Below are 23006 nucleotides of genomic sequence, written 5' to 3' on the forward strand. Positions count from 1 at the left end.
ATATGCCTCATCATGGCCCCACCACCCGCGCATTCCATAGCTCCCCTGTAGACTGCCAATCGCGGCTTTTATCTGTGCACGTGCCGCCAGGTGCAGCAGTTAATACTGGGGCTGTAGCCTAAAAACACCTATCCACGGAGATCCGTTGTAGCAGGGATATAACAATGCGTTACTTAGGTCCTACCTAAAGGTGGCACTAGCTCCCTCCAGTCCAGACCCTGAAATAAGGGTTTTGCTGACCATTTCAGGGTCTGGATAGGAGTAATACCATCCTTACAGTAGGCAAGACGGGAGTGATATCATCCTTACTGTAGGTAAGACAGGCATAACGTGAGCCATGTTATTTGAAGCTAACGCACGGTAGAGCTAACTTAACATGGCGTTACATCTAGGTTAATAAGATCACTAACGGCCATTGTTTTTGTATATATTTAGCTTTGTGGGTTGGCGTTAACCTCAAGGAACATGACGTCTGTTACTGATTTTAATAACATGGTTTCATGAACCCTGCATTAACTGAGCTTTGTGGATCTGGGCCTAAAAGTGTTAATTTTCACCCCAATTTCATCTGTCGATCAAAAATTCAGAGGAGAAAACAATGAAAGTAAGTGTAAGGCTTGGTTCCCGCTGGCTGCTGCAGTGCCTGCTATGGCGGGCGCTGTGGGGACAAGAGCTGCCCCTCAATGGGGCCGGGCCCGCTGCGAGGGGTGGCCGCCGCACGACGAGTTTTTCAGGCATACATGAAAATTGAGATTAGAACTAGTGACAGAGCGCTAGGCCACGCCCCCGGCAATTCAGCCAATGAGGGCACACCTGCCGGGTGATATCACGGCCGCACCCCCATCACGCCCTCCCCTGCAGCCCCCTGCAGACCAGGGAACTCGGCTGCACGTGCCCCGGCCTGGCAGATGCACATGCAACGCAGGCACTGGGGCCGTAGCCTAAGGCATTTCAATGATTTAAGTCAGAAATACAGAGGCATCATCCCAGAATTATAAGGAATGTAACAAAAAATTGCAAAAGGGCAAACAGATTAGCAAAAGTATAAAGTTGAAAAAAGGATTGCAAAGCAAATTATTTGTGAAGTACACGTAGAATGTAAAGGCAATGAACACTTTATGTGCATCTGTATGCACCAAGGAGGATACAGAATATATAGCAGCTGCAAACAGTAATTATGTCACTTCGGTTCTGCCCATACTGTAGGTGCAGGAAACTAAAAGAACACATTTCGGGAGGAAGATACTCTCTTCGTTAGGGGATCCCGTTATGAGATAATGTTTCACTGGGTTTTTTTTTCTATTGCTTTCCCCTGAAACAATATACTGTAACTATAAATATATAGTAGTGTTAGAGATGTGCAAAGCTCTTTAAAACCGTTTCACAGTATTTTTAGCACATTTTCTGTAGACTTAATAGAAAACGTTCACACCGACACAAAATGAGCAAAATTTCACACATTTTGCAAATTTTTTTTTGCCAGAATCTGGACAATGGCGACAAACTTTAGCGCAATTTCACGAAAATGCCAGTAAATGGCAGGATATAAAGGGCTAGGTGACCTTGCACATTGACTTTAAACCTGCAGACCAAGCAATATCATACATGTGGTTTTTTTTTTTTTAATATAAATCAGTTCTGTACTATGAGAAAATACTTGTAGCATGTTTTCTTTTTTTAAAACAACTCTGAATGACACTTTTCATATATTATAATGTAACAAGCATTTTTTGTTTCTATATCAACCATCTACAAAGTCACATCCCATTCTTCTTCTTAAAGAGGCTCTGGTACACCCCTTTTTGAGCCCTGCCCTCTCTCTAGCAGTGCACCAATTGTATCTAGTGACTGCCTGGTCACATGATCTTCCCCACAGAACTTTGCATCTTGGGTCCTCTTCTGTTGCACTGATCTAGTGAACCCCCGAGCCAAATCTTCACCTATCAATCATAGGAGAACGAATCAATCGGCAACTTAGCTAATTACTCATAATTGTGTGGATTTTATTGATGCACATATTGAATGGGGAAAAAATAAAAAAAATAAAAAAAACAGCAGCTTAGACTGCGGCTTTAATGCTTAACAATTTTTATACCAAAAAAAAGGCAAATTGTGTCTGTTTCAATAACTTTGACAAAAATGTTGCACATCTCTAATGAGTATCTTGCCAAAGTAGAATTTAACGAATGTTATGTTATTTTAATGAAATGTTACTTCAACCTTAATTGTAACCATGAGACCATACAGCAACAAATAACTCTATGCTTGTCAGAGCAGATGGGATTCTCATTCTCTAGGTGGCCACAATACCACAAATATGTAAGGAAATAGTTTAACCCCAAGGCAACTCATGTTGGGAACTAAGAAAAATGTAATGATCAAAGGTTACCTGTCCAGTGATACATCAACTGACTGGCTGAATCACTAACATGATCTCAGGGTTTCACTCGAGTGGTAAAAGGTAAAGAATACGAACGATCAACAAGTACCGTGTTTCTACAGAAAATGCTTCTGTGAGCAACCGCAAAAGTTGTGCAAAAACTGTAGAAGAATATCCAAGTGCATGGGCCATAAGTTTATAAGGGTTCTCTCAGGATACCAAGATGGCCGACGGACCAGGTCATTATTATGCACCACCGAAGATTACTTAAATGTCTCGCCTCCTGCGGGCCAATAGGAAGCTGTGACGTCATCCCTTGGGGCTTCCTGTTGGCCCAGGTGACGCGGGACATTTAAACTGAGCAGATATACCGGTAGCACCTGCGGAGGCGAGTATCTCGTTAAGCTGGGGATCCCCGCAGTTCAGCTCCAGAAAACCCCTGCTTCAAACCTATGTTAAAACAAATAAAAAATGTAGTACTGTTTTAAGGGTTTGCATTCTACATTTTCTTTTTAAATCCATTGTGTCCCAAAGAAAGTGACACTGGTTGTGGCTTGCAGCTGGTTTAGAGTTGGGTTACCCAGGCAACGGCTGAATGTTTACAAAAATGTAAATTGTGGTGCGTTTAGGGAGGCACGGGCTGAGCAACATGTAGAGACAGGGAAGGAAGCTAAGGATTACTAATAAATGCTAAAGTATAATCATGTTCATCACTTGCCTCTCCTTGTTAGTGTCAAGATGCTTTGCTTCATACCAGGTGACCTGATATTTGTAAGATTCACACCTTGTTGGCCTCTAGGCAACTTGGGCATCCAAAGCAAAATAGGACTGTGGTGCTCATACCACTGGGGTCTGTTGGTCAGGAAGCCACTTGGGTTTATCAGTAAGCCATAGTGATTCTTTCTTAGGCCTCGGCCAAGCTTCCCGCTGGTGTGCCTCAGCACGCTGAGGCGCGCTGAGGCTCAGGGAAAGCGGGTGCTTTCCCTGGCCTTGCGGGTGCTTTCCCTGCGCGCCGTCAGGGGGCGGGCCGGAGGCAGGCCGGGGGCGTCATGGAGATGGTTCGCCCTCATTGGGCGAACCGCTCACGTGACCGGCCCTGCGCTCCGGCAAGCGGGGAAATGTTGAATTTCCCTAAGACCTACGCTTCCGCGCGCTTGCGGAAGCGTAGGCGAGCTCCTACTAAAGCCGCTCTAATTGCGCCTCAGTGCGCCTCCGCCAGCAAGCAACAACCATGGACGAGGCCTTAGGTTACAAGATGGCTACCACTGAGAAGGCAACTACACACCTATACAGTAGAAGGTACCTTCCCTAACAAAGCATCCTTTTAAGGCGGTGCCCCTTGTTGGCCAAAGAACATACAACACCAGTCTCCATTATCTCCCTTGAATAATGCTAAGTACATATATTACGTATCTGTTTTCTGTGAAAAATGAATACTTTTCTATTTTTTGGTGGGCCCTATGTAAATCTAATCTTATGTGTAACCTATTGTTCTTCCCCTCTATCTCTTTAGCCAATAATGGCAGGGTAATTACACAAGACAAAATAAAATAACACATGGATTAACAATTTGCCTGTATTTAGAGGAGGTTCTCATCTTTGTCATCAAAAAGAGTGCGTGGACTACGTTTTAAAATGTATTAAGACGGACTAAAGGACCTCAACTTGTGCCGCATGGAAGAAAGAAGGGAAAGCATAGGATATGATTGAAACGTTCATATATATAAAAGGTTAACGAGGTACAGAAGGGAAGCATGTTTCAGAAAAAGAGCAGTGGTAGGACATGAGGTCATGCTCTGAAGCTGGAAGGTGGCACTCATGGGAAATGGGAGGAACTACTTCTTCACGGAAACTGTGGTGGATTAGTGGACTAGCCTCCCAATAGACGTGCTAGAGGCTAATTAAAAAATGTGTTGGATGGACAGAAGGCTATCATAAATATGAAAGAAATCCATGGAACAAATAGGGTCTGAAGTTTTGTAACAGGAAAATATGCCAACCTGGTAGGCAAAGTGATTCTTATCTGCTGTCAAACTGTAGGGCGGGAATTCACTAAGCTCTGATACGGGGTGTCGGAGCGTGATACCTCTTTAACTACTATTGACTTGGTAAAGCTCCCCTTAGGTTTCTAGGGGATATTAATAATATCTAGTTTTTAAATAGCACTTTTCTCCCATTGGGTTTCAAAGCTAATTACAATAGAGCTGGTACACAGCGCTGAACATAGAGTTTTACAGAGACCGTCCCTGTCCCATAGAGCTTGCAATCTATGTTGGGTACACTTTTCCAGAGTCCAGAGGGAGTGTTTCTCCAAATCACCCAGAAAAGAAGAAGAAATATATAGTGTACATCTGTGTAAGATTGCTGCAAATTAGTCACACTAATAAGTTTATTTAAACACTTGTTACACTCCTTTTGCCACATACAATACTCAATCTTATACTGTATATTTAAGGTTCACTTTCACCTTAAACCGCTATTTATATTATATGTGTGTTTAAGCGCCTTCACCTATCACCTTTTGGATATTTGTAATCTATGTTTGGGGCCTGAGGCACATGGAGATAAAGTGACTTGACCAAGGTCACAAGGAGCCGACCCTGGGCTCCCATTGCTTCAAAGTGAGCGTCATTTACTAACTATGCCACTCCTTCAGTAAAGATGGTAATAACCCTACAAATCAATTGGTTGCTATGAAGATATTATTTTAAAATACGTTTACACTATTTTTTTTAAATTTTAATGTTGTCAGTCACTGACATGTAACCTGTTAAACATGACACTGGAAGGAGCATGTACGATGCAGGCTGAAAATGGGCCTGATCAGGTGGTTCGGACGATCCCGGGCAGGAACAACTGTATCAGTCGCTGAAAAGTCCATAAACTGGGCAGAAAAAGCTGCAGAGGACCTTTAACACGGCCTGGGAGATGAAACCGAGCAAAAAAATAAAAATAAAAAACAATCGCATGAGGTGGGCACACTTCCGGATCCAAGGGAGGGGATGGACTCTGAAGATGGCAGCACCTCAAGGCGCCCGTCAGAGTCAGACGCAGAAGCTGACCCAGAAAACTGATCCCTGGTCTCCACTAAAGGAGATATTGAAGAAGACCTGCTGAAAAGCATTAGCAGATGATTAAGACGGAGATGGAGAAAGCTTTAACTGAGCTGATGCAAAAAGTAACAGGACTGGGTAAACGCACAGGCTGTCTGGAGGTGAAGGTAGATGGCATCATAAAAGCCCCAAATGATTTGGAACAAGAGGTGGGGGATTTCCGCTCACAGTATAATACACTAGCTGAGGTCCATGAAGACCTAGAGCAGTGGTGCGCAAACTGGGGGGCGCAAGATTATGTAGGGGGGGCGCAGGCTGCGTGCGGGGAAACCTGGGGGCGGGCAGAGCTGTGCACGGGCGGCCAGAAGCTCCGTGCTGAGGCTGCTTCCAGTTCTCTGCTGTGTCTGCCTGCAGAGGGGGTGGGGCCTTGCTGCGGGGCCTTCCCTGCACACAGACAAGCCCTCCTCCTCCTGTCTGTTAGCTGCCCGTTTTCAGCAGCACATGGGGGGACCGGAACAGGTTTAGTTACTCCCTCCCCCCACCAGGTGTGTGTGTGTGTGTGTGTGTGTGTGTATATATGTATGTAAATGTGTGTGTGTGTATATGTAGAAATGTGTGTGTGTATATGTAGAAATGTGTGTGTGTATATGTAGAAATGTGTGTGTGTATACAGTATATATGTGTGTACCACACTGACCCGCTTATCCCCTCCCAGAGCCCGGCGCTCAAGCAACTCCGCTCTGGACTCCGTTGCCCCTTGCTGGGGTTAGTCCACCGGTGGCGGAGGAGCTCTGGAATGAGCCCGGAGCTCAAGCAACTCCGCTCTGGACTCCGTTGCCCCTTGCTGGGGTTAGTCCACCGGTGGCGGAGAAGCACCGGCAGCCGCTGCGGCACTGCCAACAAATTGGCCACAATAATGCCCAGTGCCCGGACCGTGCGCGGTCGGGCGAAGAAGCCCCTCAGGGCCAGCGCTCACGAGCTGCGGAAAAGATGACCCAGTTAGCGGCATCCTCTGATGGCTCCCGCCCAGCCAGGGCGACAACCCTCCTCGGGACGTCTCCTGGAGAACCTGGACGGGCTGCATCAGCAACAGCGGCGGAGAGCAGCGGCCATCCACCTGATCCCGGCGGAGAACCGGCGGCGGTGGCGGAGAAGAAGACGCCACTCCGGCATCCTGCCGGCGGCAATTTTATTTGGGGGGAGGGACAGGGTTTGCGGGAGGGGGTTATTTTACCAAGTTTGCATGGAGCTGTGTTCCTCCACAAAGACCTGGGACCCTTGTCCTGCACCGTTGTACCTGTACCCAACCCGGGCGCTGTCGCGGCAGCGGCCCGCTGCTGCCCAGCCCAGATGGTGCCGGCGGCGGCCACTCCAGTCCCCCTGCAGTTGGGACCAACGAAGGCGGCGGTCTCTGCGGGGACCAGCGAGGTAAGCCAGACCAAGTCGCAGACTGACCCTGACTTATTTTTCCCTATGACTGTACCCTGTTGTTTCACTATACGGGTGACGGGGGGGTGGCAGGAGGTAGGGGTACCAGGGGAGGGGAAGGGCAGCTTGTAGGGCAGCTAGACGTCCCCATTACCCTTGCGGAGCAGCAAGGGGACTCTCGGTTAAGAGCCCCACTGTTGCAGCCTGGCTATGGGCCGGAGGTATCAGGGGTTGTGGCAAAGTTAGACCACCCCCAGATTTCAGGGGTAGTGGCAAAGTTAGACCACCCCCAGATTACCTGCCGGCCAGAAGCTAAGGTGGGTGCATCTTCACCAGCAACCCTGAGCTCACCTCCGGTAATGGGGGCACAGCTTCAGGGAGAGGGGCTAGACCCGTTAGCACCCAGCTCTAGGGTAGGATTGCCTGGGGGAGGGTTGGGTGGGCCAGTGGAAACCGGGGAGGGAAGGCAGCAAGTGAGCCAGCCAGATTTCTCCATTACCCTGGCAGAGCAGCAAGGGGACTCTCGGTTAAGAGCCCCACTGTTGCAGCCTTGCTATGGGCTGGAGGTATCAGGGGTTGTGGCAAAGTTAGACCACCCCCAGATTACCTGCCAGCCAGGAGCTAAGGTGGGTGCATCTGCACCAGCAACCCTGAGCTCATCCCCGGTAATGGGGAGACGGTGTCAGGGAGATGGCCTCACTCAGGTGTCCCTAGGATCCAGGTTAGGATTAGCTAGGGAGAAGCGGAGTGAGGGGAGGCTGCAGGTAGGTAGCCAGCATCAGATCTCAGTGGGAGAAGAAGGGCTAGTGGTAGCCGGGGAGGGACAGCAGCAGGTATGGCAGCTAGAATTTCCCATTACCCTGGCAGAGCCTCAGGGGGTGTCTCAGATCAGCAACCCCCTGTTGCAGCCCGGCTATGGGCTGGGGGTATCCGGGGCAGTGGCAAGCTTGTGTCACCCCAGGGATACCTGCCAGCCAAAAGCTAAGGCGGTTGCATCTGGAGAGATGCCCCTGAGCTCATCCCTGGTAAGGGGGCTACAAGGTCAGGGAGGTAGGTGCACTCAGATAGTTCCAGTGTCTGGGTTAGAATTGCCCAGGTGAGAGAGGAGTGCAGGTGAGCTGCAGGGAGGTAAGCAGCAGGAGTTATCAGCAGGGGCTGAGGTGCTGGGCCTAGGGGAGGCTAGGCAGGGAGACACCGTGGAGCAGGGGGAGATAGGAGGTCAGTGGGGTGTTAGGCAGCTGGCAGAAGCTAGGGATGGGCTAGGTAGGCAGAAGGTCCCTTGTTCTGACTGGCCAGGAGTGACCCTCTGACAGATTCCCCAGGGTTCCCAAAGGAGGGGCTGTGGGTAGATAGGCAGCCAGGGAGGAGAGTCAGGAGTATAGCAGAGCAGCTACAGGTGGGCACAGGGCCAGGGCAGGTAGGGTCCCTACAGGATAGTGACATAGCTCTTTCCCAGACTTGGTTGACAGGAAAGCGACGGTCAGCTGGTCTCCTGCAGGTGCAGAAACATGCCAGTCTCTGGGCAGTGTGCAGCCTGGTCTGCAAAGGGGCCCCTTCACCATGGACTTGGTTCACCAGGCACTGGGTGGGGGGCAGAGGGGGGCAAAGGAGAATGCCCGGCGGCCACGGTGGAGCACTGCTCCGCAGGATCTGGACTTCACGATCCACTGTGGCCAGGACAATGTACTAGACAATGCCAGAGGACAATTTTGCCAGGCCAACCCCTCAGGACTTATGGAGTGCTTCAAAGGTGCCAGTGGTATCCCAGTGCCAGGGGGAGGCAGCTGGGGCACCAGGCACCCATTGAGCAGGGGAGGATTTGGCCCGGGATTAAAGGGGTTACACCCCATTTGGCCATCCCCTGACCTCACCAGGGAGACAAGGGGTTAACTGGGCTGAGGTCCGGAAATGTGATTTAACCCTTGTTATAACATGAAAATGTGTATTCCCCTGTCCCCAGGTTTTATTGTTATATCAGTGTCTGCATCACACACACACTAGGATTCATCCGGGAGTACAAGGGTTAATAGTTCTTTAATGATTATAGCCCTTTGTGTAATTTTCCCGCCTTTTCAGGCACCATTTTGCAGGGTCCCATAGGCCGCCATTAGGGCTCAATGCATTCTAATGGCGAATCTTGCTGTTTTGGTCCTGTTTCCTGTGAAGACCAGCAGATGGCGTCCGAGAGGAGGAGCGGCGGTTTCCCATTGTAAGTCAGTGGGCCCATTGACTTCAATGGAGATTCTTCGAAGGAGCTTTCCAGGAACGAGTTGGCTGCCGTCCAAACCGCAAAACCGCAAAGCGGATACAATTTCTAAAAGAGAGCTTTGATCACTGATTAGCCAAGTTCAACGACAAGTGGCGTGGGAATAAACAGTTCTAGAGCACCTAGAAATAAAATTCTTTTTGCCCCTAGTTCCTAGGCCTCCCCCCACTCGACCACCACCGGGTCCCCGAATCCTGGACCCCCGATAAGGGTCGAACCGAGAAGAGCGGGTCGCGCCATAGGTTCCAATGGCGGCGGCAGAAACAGCTCAAGAAAACGGCTAAGTGTGAAAAGCTGAAATTTAGGAATCCATACCTCCGGTTCCGGAGGGTCCAGAGGGCCAGGGTTTGGGGTACCTGTAGTCACTGCTCCGGCATCGCTGCAGAACCATCCTTGACCCTCTTGGACCAACCCGACGGAGTATGGACCCCCTTGAAAGTTCGGGACTTTTCACATAGACTCCAATGGCGGCCAATCTCCATTGACCGGCTATGGCGGAAAACCCCCATTGACTTCAACGGCGGCGTGGCCTCGTTGAAAGTCTGTGGCGGCGGATTCTCATAGCCGCCAACGGCGGCGGTTTGCCATTGAAAGTCTATGGCGGCGAAGCCCGTTGTTTTCAATGGGGATTTAGTGAAAAAACGTAATTTAATTTACAGCGGAATTTATTGTATTAAAATAGGAAATGGTTTAAGGTGTATTTGTGTAACTCCGCTTCCGAGGGTCGTAGTAAGTCACAAATTGGACCCTATGGTGTCCCAGTTCCGGCATTGAGAACTGGGAAGTTTGGACCCGCTGGACCCAACAGAACCGGATATTTTAATATGTTTGTGTTTTATCTTTAATACTGTGTCCCAAAGCAGGGATAAAACCCAGAGGAAATTCCTTTGCATACCAGGGTAGCATATGGCCAGAGAGGCGACCCAATGTCTAGGACTTAAGTATTGTTCAAAGGATTTTGTCACCCTCACTGTTTACCTGAGGGCGGAGACGGCTCAAACCAGAGCAGTCTGTAAGTGTCCCATTTCACACCTCACAACAAAGAGTATCCTGCCAGGAATTCCGTTTGGTAGTCTAGCTGGCATTCCTGATGCAAATATGGAATTACAGAAATGAGACCCCAGAGTGCTAATACGCATGGGCCAACTAGCAGGGGGGCAGGTATCAAAATGTGTTCCCATGTTAGTGAGTGGCTACAGGTAATTGAAAACCAATCACCTGTACTTAATGTTAAGGATAGGGTTACAAAAGGTATATAATCTGTGGTCAACCCTTTGTCCTGTGTTAGTTGTTCGTTCTTCTATACCATCTTGATTGCTGAGAGAAATGCTATGCAATGTCTTGGGATGATGAAGATTTCTGTATGAACTGCCAGTCCAGATGTGACTGTTTCATCATTTCCATCTTTAAGTAAGTGTCCATATTTTGCCTGTTATTTGTATGATCTGTTGTGTTCACCTTTATCAAGGAATAAATTATATTTTATCATATCTAAGTCTCGTCCCAGTTCGACCCAGTTATATATATATATATATTATATTATATATATTTTGGTGTAAATTACAGCCTGCCATAAAGTCATCGTCACAGCCATCATCTGGGAAATGCAAATAAAAGATGTAATATTAATATTTGCTAGGGCCAGGTCCCTGTTTATGGTAATAAAAATTATGTACTGTACTTAACACACAAAAATCTGTTGTAGCAAAATGTGTCCAAAAATTTAAATACTCTCTCCAAAGCGTGCAATCAGTTAATTCAGAGCCCAAAGCATCACTTATTAAATATTTTAATATATATAAAAATACAGTGCTTAGATTACAGGAAAAGGATTACAAGAACATTCAATTACAATAAATGCAGAACAGTTTCTCAAAATAAAGGGATATAACATTAAAAAAAAATTATACATTAGCATATGTCATATGTTTTCTCCCAAAGAGGTCACTGGCGCAGAAGTGAGACTCACGTGTTTGATCCAAACACACCTCTGTTGAAATCTTATTTTCATAATCTTTGTTAAGAATTAAATACATTCTTTCCCCATGGAAACAACAAACCGCATCGTAAATCAGCTGCCAGTTTTATGACAGAGAAAGAAAAATCTTTACAAACGACGTTTTGAATCCTGTCTCAATATTTTCCTTCTGTAATACATAGACACACGTGAGTTAGAGTAACAGAATTGGGCGCTCATAACGGTAACAACGAGACTAATCGCGATCTTCTTAATCCTAAATTTGAGCGACAAATGGATATATGTCCTTAGTAATCTTAAACCTGCAGTGTGTGGTGTCAGAACATGCCACTCTATGACACGATTACAGATTTATAACTCTTATTATGCAGAGGAGATTACGTCACATGATATTCTCATTTTTAATAAAGTCACTCTTACATTGAATACTTTTTGGCCACACCTCCTGAACCTGGCAGAACCCTCCAGAGAATGCTTTGAAGGTAGATCTAGAAGGATCCTGTTTATAAAGTTGTCAGGAGAGTCATATTTTATTCCCATTTCTAGCAAAACAACTGCCCTTATCTCGAGACTATCAGCTCCATACCACCAATATGGTACTATTAGTGGGTCATACAGGATAGGCCCCCCCAATTAAGTTCTCTTTGAAGACAAGCACCTACCCGAAAAAAGTCCTGACCTGTTACAAATCAAACATATTGTATTTTTAAACCAATTGTAGCTCATAAACCCCTGAAGCACCAGATGGATTAAAATACATAATATCTCATGACATTATCATGACATTGGGGTCCCCCTTTAAACTGGTGATCTGGATCTTCTTTTCCTCACCAAGAATCAGGTTCCATTATAACTAAGCCACTCTGGTCTCAGAGCAAAACCCTGGGGAGAAGCAGTCATCTGTCGGACGTCAAGGGGTTCCAGATAAGTGAGCACCTGCAAAACTGCAGAGAGATATTGCCCAAAATGACTCTCTCCATTCTGGCGACGTGGACAGACAGTGTTATCAAGGACTTTCAATAGTCCCCTGCCCGGGAGCTAGAGGAGTCATACCTGGTTCAGGGTTAGAGGAAGTTTTGGGCCATTGCCCGCAGTTCCTCCCCCTCAGTTGCACCCCTCTAAGATAATCTTGTTTTTCTGGTTATTAGTATTAGGGGTCTTATCCCATCTATACCAACATACCCCCTTCCTTAAATTTGCAGAATTCTCCCTTGTTCTTCCACCCCCTCTATTCCCTCCCCTGGTACTTTTTTAAGGATCCCCAACCCTTTGAAAGAAAGGAATCCCCCAGGGTTGAAACCAGGTTAATTTACTTTTGGGTGAGTTTTATTCCCCATCCTCCGGTGTTGCCCTCCTCTCCCATCACTTCTTCCTTCATTGGTACCTATGCCCTTTCAGCTTACATAAATTTGGTTAAAATGTATCTCCTCTCTGTTTTTGAAACTGTGGTATGATAGGCATGATGCACCACATATGGTGTTAATGCCCAAATATTTCCCCCTTGTGGAGACAAACCTTCAACCTGATTTTTGAAGTGTTGGGGCTTCTGGTCCAACTGGATCCATGGCTGGCCCTTTTCAGTAGGCTCATTGAGGGTCTGCCGAGGGGACACTGCAAGTTAACTGAACATATGCTGCTTGATACAAGATGCTGTATAGCGGCAACCTGGAGGAGGGGGATGCCGACAATGCTAGAGGTGGAAAGCCGTTTCTGGCGCACCTTAGTAATAGGAAAGCTCACATCATTCTTGAAATATAGGATTTCTACGTTTGAGTGGATCTTGAAACCATGGTTTAGAAAAAGAGGCGAGTCGGGTTCAGACAGATTCTCACTTACCTTACAGAGGAGTAGGTCTCTCCCACAGGGCATGGGCACCCAGGTACTGTTATCACTGTATCCATTTAAAATGTACTAAGAATCATCTTCATAATTAATTGTAATTTTTGAGCTACCAATACTATGTTGCTTAAGCCGAGATTGTATTGTATTTTATTTAAGGTTATTGTATTACTGTCTGTAAGAGAAGTGTGCAGAGGTATACAAATGGAGACCGTTTGGGGTGAATTTAACATATGGTTTTATTGAACCTGTCCCTTTAAACAGCAGAGCAAACAAAAATACACAAAAACAACAAACACCTATCCCTTTGTAAGGGCTAACTCACTCCCCAGTCCCTCTCTTACAAGTCTGGAAGGATAAGCCCCTTTCCAGCCTATCATCCAAAGTCTCAGCGGTACCTTAAAGCAGGTGGCCCTTTGGGTCAGTAGTGTCCAGGTGTCTTGGCGAGTTTGAGGGTCCAGCCTCTGGCAGGTTCCTGGGTTCTCTGCATCCAGGAAAAGAGGTCTGGTCCCCCTTTGCCAATATACAGTCCTCCTGCATATTCAAGGCCTCTCCTCATGTCAGCACTGTTGTGTGCTGAGGAAAACCTGTCTCCTGTGACTCACATGAGCCTTTTTACAGAGCTCTTATTAGTCCAGGTAGAGACTGGCTAATTGAGTGGCTGCAATTAACCAGCTCCATGTTGGATTCAGAGCTCTGAGGCAGCTTTATCCAAACAGAGATAAGTCCCTGTTACACTGTCAAAACGTGTATGTATACCCCCACTCCTCCCCCCTCTGTGCATCCATTCCCCTGATTTCCCCTTTTTCTTTACACCCTAAAATGTAATAAACGATAAAATATTTTTTTTTAAAGCGCCAAAAGAAAGGTGGATCTCTAAGTGCTTTGCAAATTTACAAAAAGCAGGATCTTTACATAAAGTTACCTCCTCTAAGAAAAATTACCAAAATGTGCTCAAAATTAGAGGTGACCTTAAGATTATTCAAATTGATAAAGCAGAAAAGGCTTTGTTTCACGCAATTGTTTTGACAGGCTGCTAGCGCATTTACTTGGGAAAGCAATCTCATCTTCTAAAACAAAGTCAATTAGGCTGAAAAGTGGTACAATTTCATATGATCCCAAGCTTATTGGAAAAAAGAATTTATAGACTTCTGCTCTTCACTATAAACCCACAAAACATCCACAAACAAAACAAAGCAACCCTTTACAAGAGGCTAGAGAGATATTTAAATGCATGTCAGCTGCCTCTTTTAGATGGGGCAGACAGGGTATTACCTAATAAAGAAATCTCACCGGAAGAATTATTACTAGCTATAAAAGGTCTCAAGACCTCTAAGACACACCCAGAGAGCTTCTCAAATATGTATTACAGAACATTTAGAGCCCAAATTACCCATTTTCTAGATAGACTCCAACTCTTTTCTGAGTGGGAAAACTATCCTATGTTAAAAGCACAGGGAAAGACCACAATTATTGCAGCAACAATAGTTCATTCTCATTAATCAATGTAGATATCATAATTTATAGTAAGACATTAGAAGTCAAACATGCTTTTTCACAAAATAATTAAGCCGGATCAGGTAGAATTTATTTTGGGTTGACAAGCAGCAGACAATGTGAAGAGGGCTATAGATTTAACACATCTAGTTAATACCATTAGAAAGCCCACCATATTGCTATCCTTAGATGCGGAAAAGTCTTTTGACTGGGGCGGATTGGGACTACATGTTCACAACTTTCAGATCTTTTGGTGTGTGGGGTACTTTCCAGATGGGAGGTAAGGCATTATATAATCAACCGAGCGTGCTGCTTAAAATGGCAGGAAACACCCCAGATTTAATAGTTATAAAAAATGGTACGAGGCAAGGATATCCATTGTCCCCACTTTTGTTTGCATTAACTCTAGAACCTTTGGCAAATATATTTAGGAATAATACAAAGATGTCAGGATTAGTCAGGAGAATAAGAATGCGTTGTACGCTGTGGACATCTTGCTTTCTGTCACTAACCCACTAACATCCCTGCCTAACTTGTTTGTTGAAATAGCCAAATTCAATCAAATTTCTAACTATAAGATTAGCAATTCAAAATCAGAAGCATTGGCCTTAGGAGTCGACCCAAACGCTTTCAAATTACTTGAATACAATTTTTACTTCAAGTGGAAAGACGATCATATCAAATACCTAGGAATACAGCTAACACCACATTACGCAGGCTTATATAAGGCTAACTACCCAAACTTATTTGACTCTCTGAAGAAAAGCTTAGAAGGATGGAATAGGTACTGTATTTTGTAGATTGTGAGAATAACATCAATAAAAATTAATACCTCACCCAAATGGCTATACCTTTTTCACAGCCTCCTAATCCGCATTCCCCGAGAGCAACAAAAGATATGCAGAATAAAATCTTTAGGTTTATCTGGCGTCGCAAAAACCAGGGTTAAAAAAAGTATACTTGCCTCATCTAAGATGGACGGTGGTCTGGCCCTCCCCTCCCTTAAGAAACATTTTGCAGCAGCATAGCTGAGCCACCTACCGGCTTGGCACAGGCCGTCTAAAACAATATGATGGGCGGAGATTGAATTTTTAGAAATCCCTAATCAATCCTTATATGCCCTTTTCTGGATCCCTAGGGGCAAAAAGCCCAAAGAACTTTACACACAGCCAGTAGTTGCACTAGTTTTTAGCAGTTTGGGAATCATGGGAAAAGATTAAAAACCTTAAAAGGTATCCCTTCCTTGATGACCCCTTTATGGAAGATTGCAGAATTCCCACTGGGTCTTCATCTAGCGCAGGAGTCTGCAACCTTTCAAGGAAGAAGAGCCATTTAAAAAAAAATTATTTGGCCAAAATAGTATGTGAGCCACAGCACATGCATTACTATGATTACACCCCTACAAACACATACGTGATCAATATAAATATATATATATATTCTCTCTCTCTCTCTCTCTCTCTGTGGTATAGGTATAGACCATGAGTCCGGTCTACTGGTTCCTCCTAGGAGGGAGTGGCAAATTTAGTTCAGTCCTGCTCTGGAGGTGGAAGAGAGAGCAGTGGAGCTGTGAGTCTCTCCCATGGCGGGATGAGCGTGATCACTTCCAGCCCTTGGGCTGGGGGAACATCTGATTCAGCCACAGATGCCCTGTAAGACCAGGGCTATCACCATCCAGAGGCCTGGGACCTCTAAGACTCTGCATCGCTGTAAGGAAGATCTGCAGTGGGTGCATGCCATGCAATACAGACCCTTGTTATTATACTCCTGTCTAAGTATCAGTCCTTGGGCAGGAGGGAGACGAATGCAATAGTGGGGGCTGATCTCTGGACACCCTGTAGCCCACTACGGCTGGAGGCACTAACACCATGAGAACTACAGAAAGAACCTAAGCCTGTCCTGATCTCCATACAATCGCAGATCCAACTCAGCTCTCCTGATTCTAACAGGTATTCGTACCACACACAGGTAGCAGAAGCTGTACATCTCCCACTGGGGGGGGGGAGGTGGAGGAGGGGTAAACAGTACTACATTTGTTTACTCTCTCCCTCCTCTCACTTTATTCACTCCTCCTCATATCAGTCAATTCCCCCTCCATACTCAATAAAACCCCTCCCCAATACACACACAATAACCCCCCTCCCCAATACACACACACACACACACACACACACACACACACACACACACACACACACACACACACACACACACACACACACACACACACTAACCCCTCCCCAATACACACACACACAATAAACCCCCCTCCCCAATATATATGTACACAATAACCTCCCTCCCCAATACACACATAATAACCCCCACCCCCCAACACACGCACACACACACACACACAATAACCTCTCTTCTCCAACACACACACACAATAATCTTTCGCCCCAAAAACACACACACACAAATATTCTCCTTACTTTACCTTGGGGGAGGCCTCCGGTGCCACAACGATCTCGTGGGTGGATGCAGAAGTTGGGACCAACTTCCGTCGTGGACCGGCACGCATGAGGGGGTGGAGCTTCAACTGAAGGACGCTTGAGGAGAGCTGGGGCCCAGCACAGAGGCATGGGACAGTTGTCCTAGCTGAGCACGGGAGTGCCGGCCCGGACTCCAAACTGAGCCACCAGTAGTGGCTGCAGGTTGCCGACCCCTAATCTAGGTCGATTTAAGGTTGACTTAAATCATTTGCCGAAATTCAAGACAAATTCTGCATTAACATCTCACAGAAGGAACTTTTCCGATATAATCAGGTGAAACAATTTATACTCACTAAGTTTAACCACTCAAAGACAAACAACTTACTTTCTGCGTATTCCGGCTGAACACACGAAAGGGCTGATCTCGGCTTCTTAGTCCATCCTAGATTCCCTATAGGTAAACGAAAAACCAAAATATATGACTTTATGGGAGAGAGATGCGAGGTCGGACATTTCAACAGATGATTGGGAGGACATTCTTAACACTGCATCAAATTCTTCAATTTGCACAACAATTAAAGAGAACAGGAACATGATCCTGATGCTGTGGTATCTGACCCTAGATAGATTGGCTCATATTCATAAGGGAGCCAGTGCTCAGTGTTGGAGAAGTTGTGGATCTAGAGGCACATTACTCTGCGTCTTATGAGCCTAGCCTAGGATAACTCTGTGTTGGAATACCATTTTGTCCCAAATTAAACAGGCTACTGGAGTAGAAATCCCAGCACAACCAGTGGCAACGGTTCTGGGAAGGCGTATTCCGGATGTCTCCTACAAATTGATAAAACTTAGCACATTTATGAACAGCAGCTAGATGCACAATTACTCTTGATTGGAAACTCCCCCTTAGAATTTTTATGGATAATCACTAATCAATACACACAAGTCTAACCCACGCCGACTCGTCTGTCTTTGACTCTCTACTCAAACCACCCCCAGCTGGCTCTTCTTCCTCCATTTCACCTCAGGACTTTGCTGACTATTTTAAGGAAAAAGTGGAATCCATTCGTCAGAACATCCCCTCTGTTTCCTCCTCCCATCCTACACTGCTTCCTAACTCTCCTCCTGCCTTCCTTGACTCTTTTTCTGCTGTCACAGAGGAGGATGTGTAACTGCTGATCTCCTCTTCTCCCTCTACCACTTGCCCTCTTGACCCCATTTCCTCCCATCTCCTAAAACATCTTGTTCCTACTATAACCCCTATGCTCACACATATCTTTAACACCTCCCTCTATTCTGGTACCTTTCCCTCCTCATTCAAACATGCAACCGTTATACCATTACTCAAAAACAGCAAGCTTGATCGTACCTGTCTTTCTAACTATCGACCTGTCTCCCTCCTGCCTTTTGCCTCCAAACTCCTTGAACGTCTTGTTTTCTCTCACTTGCTCCACTTTCTCAACGCCCATTCTCCCCTAGACCCTCTACAATCTGGCTTCCGCACTGCTCACTTGACTGAAACAGCTCTCACTAAAATAACTAATGACCTCCATGCTGCCAAAGACAGAGGTCATTACACTCTGCACATATTACTCGACCTCACTGCAGCATTTGACACCGTGGACCACCCTCTTCTCCTTCACATTCTCCATACTCTTGGTATTCGTAAAAAAGCTCTATCCTGGATCTCCTCTTATCTCTCCCATCGTACTTTCAGTGTCTCTTCTGATAACACCATCTCCTCCTCCATAGATCTCTCTGTGGGGGTGCCACAGGGTTCTGTCCTGGGACCTCTTCTCTTTTCTCTGTACACACTTTCTCTAGGTGACCTAATCACATCCCTTGGGTTTAAATATCACCTCTATGCTGACAACACACAAATTTACTTTTCAACCCCTGACCTTACACCAGCTGTACAGACCAAAGTCTCAGAATGGCTCTCTGCGATATCATCCTGGATGGCCCTCCGTCGACTTAAACTTAACATGACAAAAACAGAGCTCCTTGTACTTCCTCCCAAACCTGGCCCTACTACCTCCTTCCACATTACTGTTGGAAGTACCATAATTCACCCAGTATCCCAAGCACGCTGCCTAGGGGTCACACTTTACTCCTCTCTCACATTCTCCTCTCACATTCAAAAGTCTCTAAAAGCTGTCGCTTTTTCCTCCGTAATATTACAAAGATTCGCCCTTTCCTCTGTTGCTCGACTGCTAAAACTCTGACTCAGGCCCTCATTCTCTCCCGTCTCGACTACTGTAACCTCCTGCTGTCCGGCCTTCCTGCCTCTCACCTGTCTCCCCTACAATCTATCCTAAACGCTGCTGCCAGAATCACTCTACTCTTTCCTAAATCTGTCTCAGCGTCTCCCCTGCTTAAATCACTCTCCTGGCTTCCTATCAAATCCCGTATCACACATGCAATTCTCCTCCTCGCTTTTAAAGCTTTACACTCTTCTGCCCCTATTTACATCTCATCCCTAATTTCTTGCTATGCACCATCCCGATTCTTGCGTTCTGCTCAAGGATGTCTTCACTCTACCCCCTTTGTATCTAAAGCCCTCTCCCGCCTTAAACCTTTCTCACTGACTGCCCCACACCTATTGAATGCCCTTCCCCTCGATATCCGACTAGCACCCATTCTACCCACCTTTAAGACCCACCTTAAGGCACACTTTCTTAAAGAAGCATATGAGTAGCACCGCGGATATTACTAGACACGATATATAAAGCTTGGCCCCCTGCAGAAGCACTTACCAAAATTCCCTCCTACTGTTTCTGTACATTCCTCCTACATACCAATTAGATTGTAAGCTCCTCGGGGCAGGGACTTCTCTTCCTAAATGTTACGTTTGTCTGAAGCACTTATTCCCATGGCCTGTTATTTATATCTGTTTATTATTTGTTATTTATATGATTACCACGTGTATTACTACTGCGAAGCGCTATGTACATTAATGGCGCTATACAAATAAAGACATACAATACAATAAAGTAAGACATGTTTTTGAGATGGAGAAGCTTACCGCATTACTGAATAATTCCACAAGCAAATTAATCCATGTTTGGCTCTCATGGATAACTGCTTTTCCGGAAGATATCCCCTTCAGAGAGATGTTAGCTACAGTATGTAACTATGTAAAAATGTATTGTCCCATTATTATATCAAAGTAAAATAGTAGGGATAGATTAAACCAACACGGATGGGGTTACAGTGGCTGTGGCAACTTTATGCCCTTGGTTTAGATATCTATTATGTGAAATACACAGCGTATTAATAACACTATATTTTTAACCAATGTTAATACTTGAGACTGATGTCTAACGATGGTATGTTTTTAGTCTGTTCTTACATTGCAACAATCTCCCCCTCACTCTCCACCCCGCTCTTGTTTTTTTTGTACAACATCCCACTCCTTTAAGTATGTCATTAGTTCACTTTGGTCCTAGAAAGGGCCTGTCCCTTTAATCTGTCACTAAAACGCATGCATGCTTCAAAAGGTTTTTAAGGTGTGTCCGTTCTTCATTTTAAATTAAGATAAATACAGATAATTGCTGCATTCAATCAGTTACTGCTGAATACACATTTTTTTTTTGTTTTCAAATACTGTAGCTGTATCATTTAATATTTTATGGTATATAAAGAAAGTCATGAGTCTTGTTAAAGGTGTTTTTCATTATATTGGAAACACCTTCTATGAAGTCTTTGTCAGTCCAATTTATTCTTGACTGACAGAGCTAACATAGCAATAGAGATTATTAGGAATGGGTGTGGAATTGATGGGTCAGAGGGGGAGGTGAGTAAGGTGAAAGTAATGGAGTCTTGCATCTTATGAGTAACCCATAGATATTGACAATATAAAGTGACAACCCACTGTCTATCATTTATATTTGAAGCGGCCTAGTCACCTTCCTACACTACTTAGTGCCATTATGCTTTGAATTAAAGTAAAAGTGTCAGCTCCTACATAAAAATACAGTTTAAAAAAAAAAGTACTTATGTTTAATGTCACCCTTATTTTTTCAACCTATACCATTTTGGAAATATAATCCTAAAGCAAAAGGTCCAGGTCCCCATGTATGGACAGCTTAAATGCATTCATTAGGTAAGAATATGAACAAGAGGGCAGCCATCTTGAGGACGTCACTATGCCCACATAATTCAATAGTATTATATTTTACATATACAAAAGCAACACTTTTAGATTTCCTAACATCTTTAGTTTTGTGACCTTTTAAACCATTTTCTTTCTACTATTAGCGTCGCCTTTTCTTTGCTCTCATACTTTTTTGTACTTTACTAAAACCACAAGCTCCTACAACTCACTCAAACCACGATCCCCCTGGTTTGTAAAACCCGAGCTGCATCCCACCCAACTTCTGACAGACAAAATGTCTAATGGGGAGGAAACCCAAAGCAGCCTTTAATGAAAACCAGGCCAGCAGCCTAAGTCGTTTATTTGAACTTGTCTGAATGAAAAATGAAGAGCATTTCAACAGTTGCCGGAGTACAGGGGGAGAGAAAGATGGTCTGCTGGAGATCCTGTGTGATGTGTTTGATGGATTCTTGGTGCTTCAGGAGTCTGTTGTGAGATAGGCTTTTGAAGTGCATGCCGGGAGTAGAAGGGATGAGTGAGAAGGTTAACAAATGGCTCCATTTGATTCACCTAGGATATCATCCACTGGAAATGTTGCTGGTTCACAGCTAAACCACACTGTAACACGGTAACGAGACTGCCACTCAAGGCTTTTTACCTCTTTACTCCCGATGGACACTTTTTTGGCACTTGGTCAAGTGTGGAGTCTCATGTGAATAATCCGATATGTAAGGTTACGCGTATAGTGCCGGTGTCAGGCTGCAATCTCTGGAAAAATCAAAGTGAGATGACTTACAGCGATCGCGACCAAGCCGTCGCTCAGCGCTTACTATAAGCGCACGTAAAGTCAGCAATGCATTTGTTTTGACGCGACGTCGTGTCGCTGTCGCCGGCACTATAAGCGCAACCTAAGTATGAGGAACTATTAAGTTGTGAGTGGTGAAATGTTCTAATGGTGAACAAACAAATTTGGTTATTGAAAGCCTGTTGAGGACCCATCACTGAAAATGAACATTCTGCAACATATTCAGTAAACTGAATATCACCAAGCAATATGAACAGTCAATAGTCATACAGGCTGTATGATTTCTTCTATGCAATAAACATATGATCAGTTATATTAGGCCCCAAGTATAATGAGGCACTGAAAGAATGTTTAGGATATCTGGTTCCAAGATCTGTCTCTATGTGACCTTCAGAGTCATGTTATCTGCAAGACAAAAAGCAGCAGCCAGACCAATAACAGAGGTATGATACCACAAATATGCTTTTCAGATGATATTTACTTAGTAGAAGCTGTTTGAAATCCATCTGGCAGGGAAACAAAATGAACACAGTGCAGTATAAAGCAATGCTTAATAGGACCAGGAGAACACACTTCTTATCTGCTTCAGAAAACTTCTCAAATAACAGCCACTGTGCTGAACCCTCCTCTCCCTATTCACTCTTAGAAAGTGCAATTCTCCAGCCCAAAATGAAGCAATGACAGTGACATGTTTAGGGGGACCATTAAGAGGAGTTCCGTTTTAAGAAATGTGAGACCTATAAGTATTTTAAAATATTTTCTTAAGTTAGCTTGTAAATATGGGGTGATGGAACCATGGACATCCATTGATGTCACTGTTTGTTGAGCAGAACTACACATCGGCAAATCTTCCACCCTTTTACTGATTGGTACCTCGACATGGCGCAGAAGTTGAGAAAAACATTTGACCGATATCATTGACATTTTCAGTACAGTATGTGCACTAAGAAAATGAAACTTTTTCAATTTCAAAAGTGTAGGTTTGTTATGGCTTGTGATACCTCGTGATGAGATCAAATTATAGTGTGCAGACCGTTCAAAACCTCAAAGGTCTCTTCTTCAGGTGCATTGCATGCAGTTGTGAAAGTATCTGAGTTGTCCCCAGATATATTTTTGAAGGGAAGAAGGTGCCGGAAACCCTAAGCAAATACAAATTAATTTATCTCTAAACTACAATAGATAATTCAATGTTAAAAATGAGAAACCATGGATCCCACTCAGTCAGTATT

The sequence above is a fragment of the Ascaphus truei genome, chromosome 5, assembly GCF_040206685.1.
Source record: "Ascaphus truei isolate aAscTru1 chromosome 5, aAscTru1.hap1, whole genome shotgun sequence".
Lineage (NCBI taxonomy): Eukaryota > Metazoa > Chordata > Amphibia > Anura > Ascaphidae > Ascaphus > Ascaphus truei.